At 48.9% G+C, this 13867-nt stretch overlaps 1 pseudogene; it reads right to left on the bottom strand.

Annotated features, from left to right (window-relative positions):
• Positions 1 to 244: 244 nt before the first annotated feature.
• LOC128504315 (CKLF-like MARVEL transmembrane domain-containing protein 4) overlaps positions 245 to 13867 on the bottom strand; it is a 28633-nt pseudogene continuing 15010 nt past the window's right edge.

Raw genomic sequence — 13867 nt, 5'->3', positions numbered from 1 at the left:
TTAACCCCCGCACTGCTGCCCGCGTCTCACCCACACGCTCCGTGGTCAGCGCTGTTTCTGACTTGATAAAGGAGGTCGATTCTCGGGAACGTTCGTCCAATAAAAGGAGATTATTCTGAACTCGCAGAACTCGCCATTTTCTTTTTGCACGGTTGGAGTAACGCGGCTCTCGGGCTACAAGATTTAACCCGTAATACAGAGACTCTCTGGTTCACCAACCTGACCCACAGCAATAAAAGGGTTAAAAGTACAGTTTGGGTTTGATTGGGAAAGATTAGTAAAGAGATTCTCTTACCGCTGCTGCGATCGCCGACCCGGACCTGTGGTTGATGGAGGCCAAAGTTACCGCGGCGATGAAGAAAAACAGGGCGCTGACCCCGAATTCACCAAATCCTACGAGAAAAGAAGAAGACACGTGAGATTCTGGCACAGCGCATGTCTGCTTCATGACACTCCTTTCCATCCCCGCTCCTCTAATGTACATTTACATATATTATACTTTATTATATACATTTTCTTAGCATAAGCCCTCTGATACCTCAGTCATGGAATGAGGTTTGTTGCTGATTCACGATGTGACCCAAAGACCGGCGCGATAATCTGCGCTGAATAAGCTTCTTCCAAGTCTCGGGTTTTCTGACGTTTGGTTACAGCGATGCGGTACCCGCAGGAATAATACGCTGCGCGGTACACAGAGTTGATGTCCTACTAAACGGCCACCACGTGATAAACGCTCTACAGAGAAACTGCATCTCTGCTGCTGCAATATTTGTATCCCTTTAGTCACCAACGCATGGCACGGCTTCCTACCCGAGCTGTCACTATTTACCACAGGAAGGGGGCATTTCTATAAATATGGGGGGGTTTATGCCTTTGATGGGTATTTTTCCCTGCTGGTCCCTGGCGATACTATTAGATGGACCGGACTCTAAACCAAGCCCTCACCTCTAGGACAACCCCAGATAAATAACAAAATACCCCAAACAAGGAAATTAGATGTAAAAATATTAGAAATAAGGGAGGGAAGAAGCGTCACCAGCGACCAGCAGGGAAAAGAAGCTCTCTGAAGGAACCGACCTGCAGCCCCCGGCGACCCGATAGCTAAACATACAAACCATCGAAGGGTCGGGAACCAGAAAAACTTTCACGGACACAGGAACGCGCACACGACACGGGGAATAGAAGTAATTACCCTGGGCAGCAGATTTACCGGAAATGAGGCAGAATCTGCACAAGTTGAGTGACCCGGATGGCGGAGACTTCCCCGCGGCTCAAAATGCCAGGCTGTTAATCCAATTGGCGATAGAGCGTTCGGAAATTCCAGAGACAGCCGCAGAGACTTCCGGAAGGACCGGGCTCGCTCTACATAAACAAAGACACCTTTTCAAACCCAGGGAATGCAGCGCAATCTCTCCCGTCGCCTGAGGAGATGGAAAGAATGTCGGTCAACCAACGTCCGGATTATTGGGGAAAGCTGAAAGGACTTTGGGTGACAACCCAGGACGTAACGAAAGCCCCGCTTTATCCACGAACCAACGCAGAAAGGGTTCCTAATGGACAGTCTGTCGCTCACTGATGTATCTGACGGAGGCGAGGGATTCCAGAAATGCTGACTTGAGGGAAGAAGATGGAGACAACGAGTGAAGAGGAACAGGAGACTGTAAAGCACCAGATTAAGGTCCCAAGGAGCCATCTTGGAAATAGGACGAGGTCTAATCCAGACTAGAGCTTTAGAAAATACATCTGACTGCGGACAGGGAGACCGGGTCATATCCCCCCCAAAGAGTGCTGATGGCTGAAATATGGACCTTGGTAGAAGGTTGTAATCTGGAATCTAAACCTTCTTAAAGACAGTCAAAAATCAAATTAGGAAGACAAGGAGTAGCGGACAAACCTTTGCAGCTCCACCAAGAAGGAAACCTCTTCCAGATTCTAACCTCAGAGAGGTAACCCAAAAAAAAGCTTCCGCTCAACATTCAAACTGTCAGATGGGAGATTTCTGGCTTTGGATGTAAAATTGGGCCCTGCTGAAGAAGGTTTCTTAGAACCGGAAGATGCAGAGATCTGGAATGGAGGGAGATCAAAACCGCATACAGATCCTGTTTGGCCAGTCAGGAGCTATGAGGATAACTGAAGCTGATCTTGTTTGATATTTTGCAGAACCCTGGGGAGCCGGAAATCCCGGGTCTGGGAAAAGGCATCCACCGCCAGAGGCTGATCTCCCAGATTGAGGGAGAATAAAGTTTTGACTAGAGCATTGGGTCAGGAGGCCATTAAGTCGTCTCGTAGTCTCCATTTCTGGACTATGAATCTGAAAATCTCCGGATTCAGAGACCATTCTCCTGCAAAGACTGGCGCTGGGCTCATGAAATCCGCTTGAGTGCTCAAGGCACCCTTGTCATGGACTGAGGTCAATGTGAAGGAATGAGCTTCTGCTCAAAGGAACAGCCTGAAAGAAATCCTGAGCAGGAACGGACTTCTGGTGCCACTCTGCTTGTTGATCTAGTCTACTACAGACCTATTGTGTGAGTGTACAAAGACGCTCTTGCCTGTTAACTTGGTCCCCCAGTGACGATGGGCATACTCTACTGCCAGAAGTTCTAGACAGTTGGAGAGAAGGGGTTGGAGAGGAGACCAGTGGCCTTGCGCAAGCTCCTATTTCAAGATGGCTCCTCGTACCTTGAGACTTGCGTCGTTAGAATCTTTGTCCGGAATGGACCCCCTGTTCCCATCAGGTAAGAGGCTCAGACATGAGGAGGAAAGGCAATGAGATAGTTGAAAAACGGCTTCTGTCCCAACGATGCAAAACAATTCTAGATTGTTCTTAAGTGGGCCAGAAGCCATTTTGCCAGCCAAAGACATACAACTCCTTATGGAAGTTTTTCGGGAGGAAAGCACTTGAATCACCAGCGACTAAATGCTGAATGGGCCCCGATAAACCAATCGTCTAGGTAGGGAATGACAGAAATTCTCTCATGGGGGCCACTACCACAGCCAAAAGCTTTGTGAAAACCTTGGGGGCTGATGTGAGGCTACTTTTTTGTGAGTAGATTCCAAAATTCTTTTCTAGCTCAGGGATGGGTACAATAATAGCCGGAAAGTCTTGGAACGGATTGATAGAGCACAGAAGAAAGGCACGTCTGGTCTGATCTTGGGGAAGGAGACATCAGAAGCCAGTCTGGTCTGAAACTAACAGGTAGCCTTCTGAAGAACCCCGGCCTTCCCCCTACTGGAATACAGGTGGCGTCCCACCCTTATGCCGAACCCTTAGGATCCTGGGGCTCTTTGGGAAAGGAATCCATACAATCTTTTTTTGCCAAGGGAATGGCCTCTGTGTCCCCGCTCCCTGTGAGTCTTTGGGTGGCTGGAGCCATATCCCTGGTGCTGACCAGGAAGGTGCGGACGGAAAAGCTGAAATCGTTTCACCACTGAATACCTCAAAGAAAATCACCTGTAGGTCTTTCTAACTGGGATTCAAGATCTCCCCCAAACATGGATCTGCCCCTGAAAGGGATATTAAGTAGCCTATTCAACTATAGAGCTCTTCTGGCAGCAACACAAAGTAGAAGCGCTGGCCGACATACTCATGGATTTGATAGAAGCGTCACACAAGAAGTCCACGGCGAATTTGAAGGCAGCGATACTCTTGATAATTTCTTCTTCAGAAGTCTTAGCAACGATGTTATCCTCGTCTGACACCTCTGCCCACCGTTGTAGAGGATATTCCTGGTTTGAAAGCCGAGGTGGAGGCTTCTCGGTAGCCGCTTCTGTCTTCTCCTCCATCTGATCAGAAAAAGGATAACCATCTTCTAGCAGCAAGGGGGTCTTATTGTGAAACTTCCATGACTGCCGTATCCACTTCAGGTGCATCACAAACCTGATTAAAGCCATCAAAGGGAAACAAACACCCGGCCCGTCGGGACAGGTTCATTCACCTTTCAGGTTGACCTCACTCACACACTCTGGAGCGACATCTTCATAAACATGCATCGCACAGGAAAAAGCAAAGAGCTTTCCCCTCTGATGCATCTCCCAGCTCCATAAATCCCTTTCCCCGCAGGATCCGTGTCAGCCACAGACTTCGCACGGGCCGGGCAAAGTTTCCTTCTGGAACCCCTAGGACTTGAGACATCCTGAGAATTGCACATGTTTGGGTTTCATAAGAGCTTTTTTAGGCTTCTCCTCCACAAAGAGCAGTTCGGGAATATCAGGAGCGGATATAATACAAAGATGTAGCAGCACCCAGAAAAAGCATTACAGGCAGAGAATACAACCTATCCGACCAGCAATTAAATCCATGTCAAAACGCGACAGCGGTGAAATGATGCGTCCAAAACGAACCCAAACCAGACGTACGGATCGCGCATTAACAGGGCGTTTAGGGCTCAGCCCCGTCTTCCTGCTACTCAGGACTGCTGCCATGACAGAGGGATAGACAACAGACGGGGAGCCGCGATGCTCCGGTTCACCTCCCATCTGACCCCCCCCCCATTACCACCACCGTGAGCGACAGGAGAGAGACTTTCAGCCCCCACAGGGGTAACTCACTAGGTCAGAAGAGCACCAACCCACACAGAGGCAAAAGGCGCAGAGGGTTCCCCCGACCAAGGAAGCTTAAGCCCTGGAACCAAGCTCAACCGAGAGTCCTAAATATAACAGGTCAAGGAGTCCTCCCCACCTAGAATGGTTCTAGAGCGGTTTCTAGGGTACAGAGGAGCCAATCTACTAGAGTCACCAGAGACTGCAGGGAAAATATACAGCTTAATAATATAACAAACCGCTTATTATACAGAATAATAACAACAATAATGACAACAAGTGATCTCGGATGCGGCCCCAAAGAGAGCTGCAGAGGAGGCCAAAAAGCCAGCTGGTCTCAAACTATAAATCCAGCAGCCGTTTACGTCGGGCTGTTTGTGGAATATAAAGAAGCAAAACCGGGTTCTGTATAAGGAGAGATTCCGGCGCAGTATGTAGTAGAGGAGCAATTGGTAGGAACGGTGTATTGGTTGCTATGGTGATTATTCCACTTGCTGCTTAATACCCCCCTGTAGCCGGTAATGCGTAGGGACTTGGGGCGATTTCAGACTATAGTAACTCACAATAAACTTTGGAGCCGCAGAAAATACATTAGAAATGAGTTATAAATTAAATGCAAATCTGGACTGATCTGCGGTTATTGAATTGTCTCCGGTACATGAAAATAATTAATTTACAATAAGAATATATTAACCGGATCCAATATGAAGAGAAAATACCCCGGACAATAACAAAAAGACATCACAGGCCTCGCTTCTACCTTATCGAGAACCAATTAATATTACTTGTTAAGTGAATAAAAAAGGGAAAAAACAAAGCTTTCATACACAGCATTGTTACAGCAGCAAAAACACACATTTATTATCAGATATCCAAACATCACTACATAGTATATGATATATGTAATAAATATAATATATGTAGAAATATTCATTACTATTACGTCAAGAAAAACGAATACATGTATATCCATAGGCCCATACACACAAATCCATATACAAACATATACATCCCCATATACACATATCACGCACATCCACCTATACATTCATCATATACATGCATATACCACACACGTGCATCATATACCCACACCATATACAAACATATATATCCTTATATACATATGCCACGTACACCATATACATACATCCCCGTTTCATAACCCGTTATGATGGAGCATATTAAGTACGTTTTATGGGCGGATATACTGGATATAGGAGCGCAGAGCCAATCGTATAAAAGCCACGGAATGTAAAAGAATAATAATAATAATAATAATAATTAATAAGGTAGTTTCTCGCTTACTGAGATCCATGAGGAGTAATGAATTTTATGACTTTGTAAAAGATGCGAATAAAATGATAAATATACAGAAATTGCTGATATAAGATAATATGATGTCATCGTTCAAACGATAAAAAGCTATTCCCATGAAACATTAACCCGTTGTATGCCTTTTGCCTACAGATGGACAAAGCGAGTGTTTCAAATAATTGGGGGGACAGACGAGCCACCCGCTCCTGAGTTTAACGCCACATGAGAGGTTTCCCGGAGTAACTCACCCATCGGGTTGACGCGGAGGTTTCTGGGGTAACCCACCCATCCGGGCGACGCGGAGGTTTCCGGAGTAACTCACCCATCGGGACGCAGAGGTTTCCGGAGTAACTCACCCGTCGGGACGCGGAGGTTTCCGGAGTAACTCACCCATCGGGACGAGGAGGTTTCCAGAGTAACTCACCCATCGATACGCGGAGGTTTCCGGAGTAACTCACCCGTCGGGACGCAGAGGTTTCCGGAGTAACTCACCCGTCGGGACGCAGAGGTTTCCGGAGTAACTCCCCCGTCGGGACGACGCGGAGGTTTCCGGAGTAACTCCCCCGTCGGGACGCCGCGGAGGTTTCCGGAGTAACTCCCCCGTCGGGACGCAGAGGTTTCCGGAGTAACTCCCCCGTCGGGACGCAGAGGTTTCCGGAGTAACTCCCCCGTCGGGACGCAGAGGTTTCCGGAGTAACTCCCCCGTCGGGACGCAGAGGTTTCCGGAGTAACTCACCCATCGGGGCGGCGCTGAGGTTTCCGGAGTAACTCACCCATCGGGGCGACGCGGAGGTTTCCGGAGTAACTCACCCATCGGGGCGACGTGGAGGTTTCCGGAGTAACTCACCCATCGGGGCGACGCGGAGGTTTCCGGAGTAACTCACCCATCGGGGCGACGCGGAGGCTTCCGGAGTAACTCACCCATCGGGACGCGGAGGTTTCCGGAGTAACTCACCCATCGGGACGCGGAGGTTTCCGGAGTAACTCACCCATCGGGGCGCAGAGGTTTCCGGAGTAACTCACCCATCGGGGCGACGCGGAGGTTTCCGGAGTAACTCACCCATCGGGGCGACGCGGAGGTTTCCGGAGTAACTCACCCATCGGGGCGACGCGGAGGTTTCCGGAGTAACTCACCCATCGGGGCGACGCGGAGGCTTCCGGAGTAACTCACCCATCGGGACGCGGAGGTTTCCGGAGTAACTCACCCATCGGGACGCGGAGGTTTCCGGAGTAACTCACCCATCGGGACGCAGAGGTTTCCGGAGTAACTCACCCATCGGGACGCGGAGGTTTCCGGAGTAACTCACCCATCGGGACGCAGAGGTTTCCGGAGTAACTCACCCATCCGGGCGACGCAGAGGTTTCCGGAGTAACTCACCCATCGGGACGCGGAGGTTTCCGGAGTAACTCACCCATCGGGACGCGGAGGTTTCCGGAGTAACTCACCCATCGGGACGCAGAGGTTTCCGGAGTAACTCACCCATCCGGGCGACGCAGAGGTTTCCGGAGTAACTCACCCGTCGGGAGGGAGAGGTTTCCGGAGTAACTCACCCATCGGAGCGACGCTGAGGTTTCTGGAGTATCTTTCCTGTCGGGACGCGGAGGTTTCCGGAGTATATGGGGAGGAATTATTAAAATCACCTGTAAACCAGATGACTTATGCTAAATGGGGCCTCCTATTCCGGGTGTCAGCTTCATACTCCCTACGCAGGGACCCCCGGGGTAAGTAAGCCCCATTATTGGGTAACGCGGGGCGAGTTTTTACTTGGAGAACGATGAAAAATTACCCCATCTTAACGAATTCTCTTTTGTTTTAGGAAGCAGAGTTTTCCAGCCGATGGCCAGAATCCCTAAAATCTCCGCCTGGACACACAGGGACCCCGCGTTATAAATTCCTCCCCAGCCGGTATCTGCTGCGTGTGACACCGCCAGAGACAGACTGTGACAGAATGACCTGTCATACAGGGGCCCAAGGTACTCAGAGATGGCTCCAGCCTGGCTGCCAAACAGGCAGGAACTCCATTGTTTAATTAATCCCATCAATAGGATTGCTGATTGGGGATTAAAGGTTGGGTGGAATACATGTATCTGTTAATTTATGTTAATGAAGTTCTGTGGCTATATCAGTCTATGTTTTACTACAATAAACTGTTCATTCCTGCTGTACTCAGTTCAAGGTAGTTGTGTCTACTTATTGGGTACACATAGCAGGGTTCCAAGGTGCGCATGCTGACTGGTGCTGGAAGTGATTCCGGGGACAACAGGAGGATACATCTGGGTGATCTCTGGGAGTTACTACAGCTCTCTTGGTGAACCCGTTACATTGGTGGCAAGCGGCGGGATTGCCTCCTAGTCTGAGGGACACGTCCTTTGCACCGGGATCTATCTCCAGGAAAGAGAATGGAAGTCAGCTACGCAGAGCTGATCAAGAGGAATTGTAAACGCCTGAAGCTCTGGAGGGAGGTTCTCCACTGGGAAATTAAGTACAAGGGGAAAAGCCTCCCAACCTTTGAGGAAAGGTTTTGGCTCCAGCGGAAGTTGCGGATGCCGTTCTTGGGGAAGCAGCCCAAAGAGGAATGGGTGGCTGAGCTGGAGGTGCTGGTCCAGACAGAGCTGAGGTTGGACGATGGATATCGGGCTCTGCGGTGGTACGCAGCACAGATGTGCCTGGGGCTGGAGGATAAAGGTCCCACAGAGGGCTATGGCTTCGGCGGCCCGGGATTATTATTGGAAATTATAGAAAAGGATCCCGACTTCGGTAGTGCATCGGAGTGTCGGGAGGAAGACATCCAGGAGCGAAGGGAGGAGGATATCCCATATGTGCCTAAGCTGTGGGCTGACCTGGATTATTTGGTCACACAAGAATGGGAACTGGAACAGGCATATCAAGAGTTATTTGACCATGTGCAACAGTATGCCCCAGTGACCATGGATTTCATTGATTTTACTGCGTGGTCACCTGAGGATGTTGACCCAGAAGGGGTGGATGGGACTGAGTCACAGGGTTACTGGACAGCTAACCCAGATCCGATAGCGGAACTATGTGATTGTACACCACAACCGGATCCAGAGATTGTGGATTTAATTGATTTTACATCTGAGGATATTGGTCCGGGAGGGCTTGCAATTGGCTTCCCTTCCCAGCAAAAGGAAGAAGGTTTTGTGGGTGTAGTAGCTGGCACTGCGGTCTCCACAAGCACCCACCCAGCAGAAGAGCTGCCATCGGGGCAGAGTACCGCTGGCATCTGCCTGCTCCTTTCCCTGTTTCCCGAGCCTGACCACAGCAACCTTGTAAGGTCCAGTCAGGCAGCCCCAGAGACTGTGGTAGTTGATGGGGCTGCGGTTTCCACACCTGGGTCCCCGGAATGTTTGGCAGTTGGCCCAGATCCCCGCTCCCCAGCAGAAGAGCTGGCAACAGGGCAGAGTGCTGCTGTTCTCTGCCCACCGCTCCCCCTTGTTCCTGAGTCTGACCATGACGCTCCCGCAGTGCTCGCTCAGACCACCCCAGCCGAAATACTGGCAACAGGAGAGAGGCAGGACGGCCCCTCTCTACCAGCACTGGAGGTGCCCGCAAACCCTATAAAAGAGATTTCTCCAGGTCAGAGTGCAGCTGACCTCTGCCTTCCCACATCAGACGTCCCTCCACTAGAGGATGGTACGAAACCAGCACTTGGGGACACGTATCCCATGCAGGTGGATGAGACTGTGGTTGCCACCTGTGGTCCCCAGAATTGCTGGGCAGCTGGCTCGGATCTCCAACCCTGGATTGAAGGGGCCCCCGCCACCCTGTCATCTCCCCAGCGGCTGAGAAGACTCCAGAGAGAAGGTGCAGTTGGCAATTCTCTCCAGCGGCAGTTATATTTTTCGGGAGAGGCAGAGGGCAGGTGGGTGAGTACTGCTGTTTTGTTACATTGTGTTGGGGAGTACCAATTTGTGGCTGGCAGTGATGGTCCAGATATACAGACTGACTTCAGAGTCAAACAGTGTGGGGTCTTATCAGACGTCAGTCTCCCCCAGAAAAAGGAGATATGTGATGGAGTGTGTGACGGAACTGTCCATCACTGGGGCCCCTGGAGAGGACTGAAAGCAAGCCTGCTACCCGCAGATTATGGACCCTGTCTCCCTGCCTTTTGCCAGCCCCCTGCATCCACAACTCCAGGAGCGACGGAGCTGTGCTGTCGGACTGAACTGGATGCAGACCCGGTTTGGGTCTGGCCCCAGTTCAGTCTTATTTTTAAAAGGGGAGATATGTGACAGAATGACCTGTCATACAGGGGCCCAAGGTACTCAGAGATGGCTCCAGCCTGGCTGCCAAACAGGCAGGAACTCCATTGTTTAATTAATCCCATCAATAGGATTGCTGATTGGGGATTAAAGGTTGGGTGGAATACATGTATCTGTTAATTTATGTTAATGAAGTTCTGTGGCTATATCAGTCTATGTTTTACTACAATAAACTGTTCATTCCTGCTGTACTCAGTTCAAGGTAGTTGTGTGTCTACTTATTGGGTACACATAGCAGGGTTCCAAGGTGCGCATGCTGACTGGTGGTGGAAGTGATTCCGGGGACAACAGGAGGATACATGTGGGTGATCTCTGGGAGTTACTACAGCTCTCTTGGTGAACCCGTTACACAGACGGTAAAGCTTCCCGAGGGCGTATGCATGTACCGTGTTACACCATTTATCAGTATTAACCCCTCATATGCCACAAACTCCACACAAACCATCATCAGGCAATAAGGGAGCAGCCAACAAACACATTCGATTCCTCCCGAAGGGACTGAGAAGCATAGTCACAAATCCTCAGAAGTCCCTTCTTCAGATTTACATAACGCGCATATACACTCATGTTATATCCCATTACATATCAACGTGCATATACACCAACGTTATATCACACTACATAACGCGCATAATCACCCACATTATCTCCAATCGCATAATGTGCATATACACCCACGTTATATCCTATTACACAACAACGCACAAATACACACGTTATATCACATTACATATCCGAACGTACAAATACACCCACGTTATCTCCAATTACATAACGTGCATATACACCCATGTTATATCACATCACATATTAACACGCATATCACACAACATAATGCACATATACACACACACACATTATATCATATTACATAACACACATGTACACCAACGTTATATCACAATACACAACGCGCATATACACACAAACTATATATCTCTAGAGAGATCGAGCGAATATACATATTATATAATATATAGAGAATATACACGCAGTTTGGGGCATGTTGGTCACTAAAAGGTATGAGACATCGAGCCTCTCCGGCTGTTTACTGTATTCCGTCCCGTTTCAAAACAGAAGCGACGACTTTTACAATCTGAATGACATTTTATGGACTGAATATCCGGCCCAAAAGTCTCTAAAATGTTATTAAGATGCCAAAAGCTGCCGTTTCTGGTTTTAAATGACATTTTGTAAATATAAGCAAACCGGTTTGGATATTCGAAGCGTCTGCGGGAGGCGAGAATGCAAAGAAACCACAACGTTATTCTCTAGAACGTGAAGAACGCACATATACCCCCACGTTACGTCACATTACATAAAGCGCATATACCCCCACGTTATACCACATTACATAACAACCAAAGGTAGGAGTCATTGGGGGGCAGGTATAGAAATGTAAATAATGTAAAACCAGCAGATTTGCGTGCAGAGAAGGAACGGATGTTCTGTATAAGGAGCGATTCTGGCGCAGAAGGTAGAAGTGGAGTAATTGGCAGGAACGGTGAATTGGTTGCTATGGTGATTGCTCCAATTTTACCACCAGAATTGTCACTTATACAGAACGTCCGACGGCCCCGGAGCGTACAGGGGGTAACTGTGATGAAGTTATCCTGGAAGGGTAATGTGAGTGACGCTATACCCACGCTACATCACATTACATTATGCGCATAAACACCAACGTTATACCCCATTACATAACAGTGCCCATATACACCCACGTTATTCCACATTACATATCCTAACGCGCATATACACCCACGTTATTCCACATTACATATCCTAACGCGCATATACACCCACGTAATATCCCATAACGCGCATATACACCCACGCTATATCACATCACGCGCATATACACCCACGTTATTCCACATTACATAACGCGCATATACACCCCCGTTATTCCACCTTACATAACGCCCATATACACCCATGTTATGTCACATTACATAACAACGCACATGTACACCCACATGATATCACATTGCATACACTATATATCTTAATTTATATAGATATAGCGAGCGAATATACATATATATTATATACATGCTGTTTGGGACATGCTGGCCACTAAAAGCTATCAGACGTCGAGCCTCTGCAGCTCCTGACAGCAAAGACGTTTTCTATTTACTTATTCCTTCCCTTTCAAAACATAAGCGACGATTTAGAATCTGAACCACATTTTATGGACTGAATATCCGGCCCAAAAATCTGTAAATTGTAATTAAGATGCCAAAAGTTGCAGTTTCTGGTTTTAAATGACATTTTGTAAATATAAATAAAACGGTTTGGATATTCGAAGCGTCCGCGGGAGGCGAGAATGTGAAGAAACTTTATTCTCTAGAATGTGAAGGTAATGACCCTTCCACTAAAAATGCAACAAACCGCAAAAACCCGCACGGCACAAACCGCTGCGCAAGAGCGGCGTCAAACCCGCAACGCAAGAGCAGGGTCAAACCCGCAACGCAAGAGCGGCGTCAAACCCGCAACGCAAGAGCAGGGTCAAACCCGCAACGCAAGAGCAGGGTCAAACCCGCAACGCAAGAGCAGGGTCAAACCCGCAACGCAAGAGCGACACAAAACGCAAGCAAGCACCTAATGTTTGTCTTCTTTGGTGAAGCTGTCAGTGCCGGCGTTTGGGTCACATGACACATTTCTGCTGGGAAGATATTTTGTCTGGGAAGCTCCAGGGGTTCAACGACATGGGGTCTGCAGAGTAGGAATTGGGAAAATGCCCTGGGGGGTAATCTGTTGGAATTCTGCCCCCGGTTCTTTTGTGTACAGATGCAGGAATATGCATTTTCATGAGGGGCACTAATATAATAAATATAACAAGAGACGCAGCAAGCAGATAAAATGCGAATAAGGAGCTCGGAGCCGTATGTAAAGCAGGTAGCCGGACAGGAACGGCTCGAGATTTCTGGGGTTCCGACCCAACAAATATTCTCTCCAGCCCCATCTTTAGTCGTAATAAATGCCACATCCTCAGATCGCATTATTCTTTGTATTCATTTCTATTAGATGTAAAATAGAGAGGAACGCGTCTCTTACCTGTTCAGGTCTCTTCTGTCGAGGGGCCCCAAGCAGTTGCCGGAGTTGAGCAGGAAGCCGTCGGCAGTCGGACCGAAGCCAGCGCCAAGTCACTGTACAGCCTCGAAAAGTTCCCTTTCTTCTCTACTCATGAGGCTGCAGGATAATGTTTTGCGCACTCCAGCTTCACACACAGTCGGCAAAGTGAGCGACGAGTCTCTGAATCAGGCAGCGGCTCCCTTCTCGGGGCATTTTCTGCCGCCGTTCATACATTACGGCTCGTAAAAAATGTTGGATTACGGAGCTGCACAGAATAGGAGACATCAGTTATTGCATTAACCCAACCTACACCAAACAGCACGTTACAGTAAAAGCAGAGTGCAGAGAGATTTATGAAACTCACCGCGGGGTCCCAGTTGACGTGCGGCACCTTGGCGCGCAGGCGGAGGCCGAACATCACCATCAGAACTCCGAGAAATAGAGTCCCCCGCGGGGGAAGCGCTCCATGATGCTCTCGATACAGACGGAGGAGAGAAGAGCTAGGAGCTGCAGACAGGAGACAGCGGAGATCAGACTGGCATGTACTAGAAACAGGGGGGGTCCAACTCCAGGCCCCGGGGGCCACAACCAGGCCAGGCTTTCTGGATATCCAGGACGGGCACTAGCAGCTCAATGCAGTTGCTCTGAACAT

Source organism: Spea bombifrons, chromosome 9 (genome assembly GCF_027358695.1).
Source record: "Spea bombifrons isolate aSpeBom1 chromosome 9, aSpeBom1.2.pri, whole genome shotgun sequence".
Classification (NCBI taxonomy): Eukaryota; Metazoa; Chordata; class Amphibia; order Anura; family Pelobatidae; genus Spea; species Spea bombifrons.
Note: the sequence above shows the minus strand (reverse complement) of the source record. Positions and strands in the feature narration are given on the sequence as shown.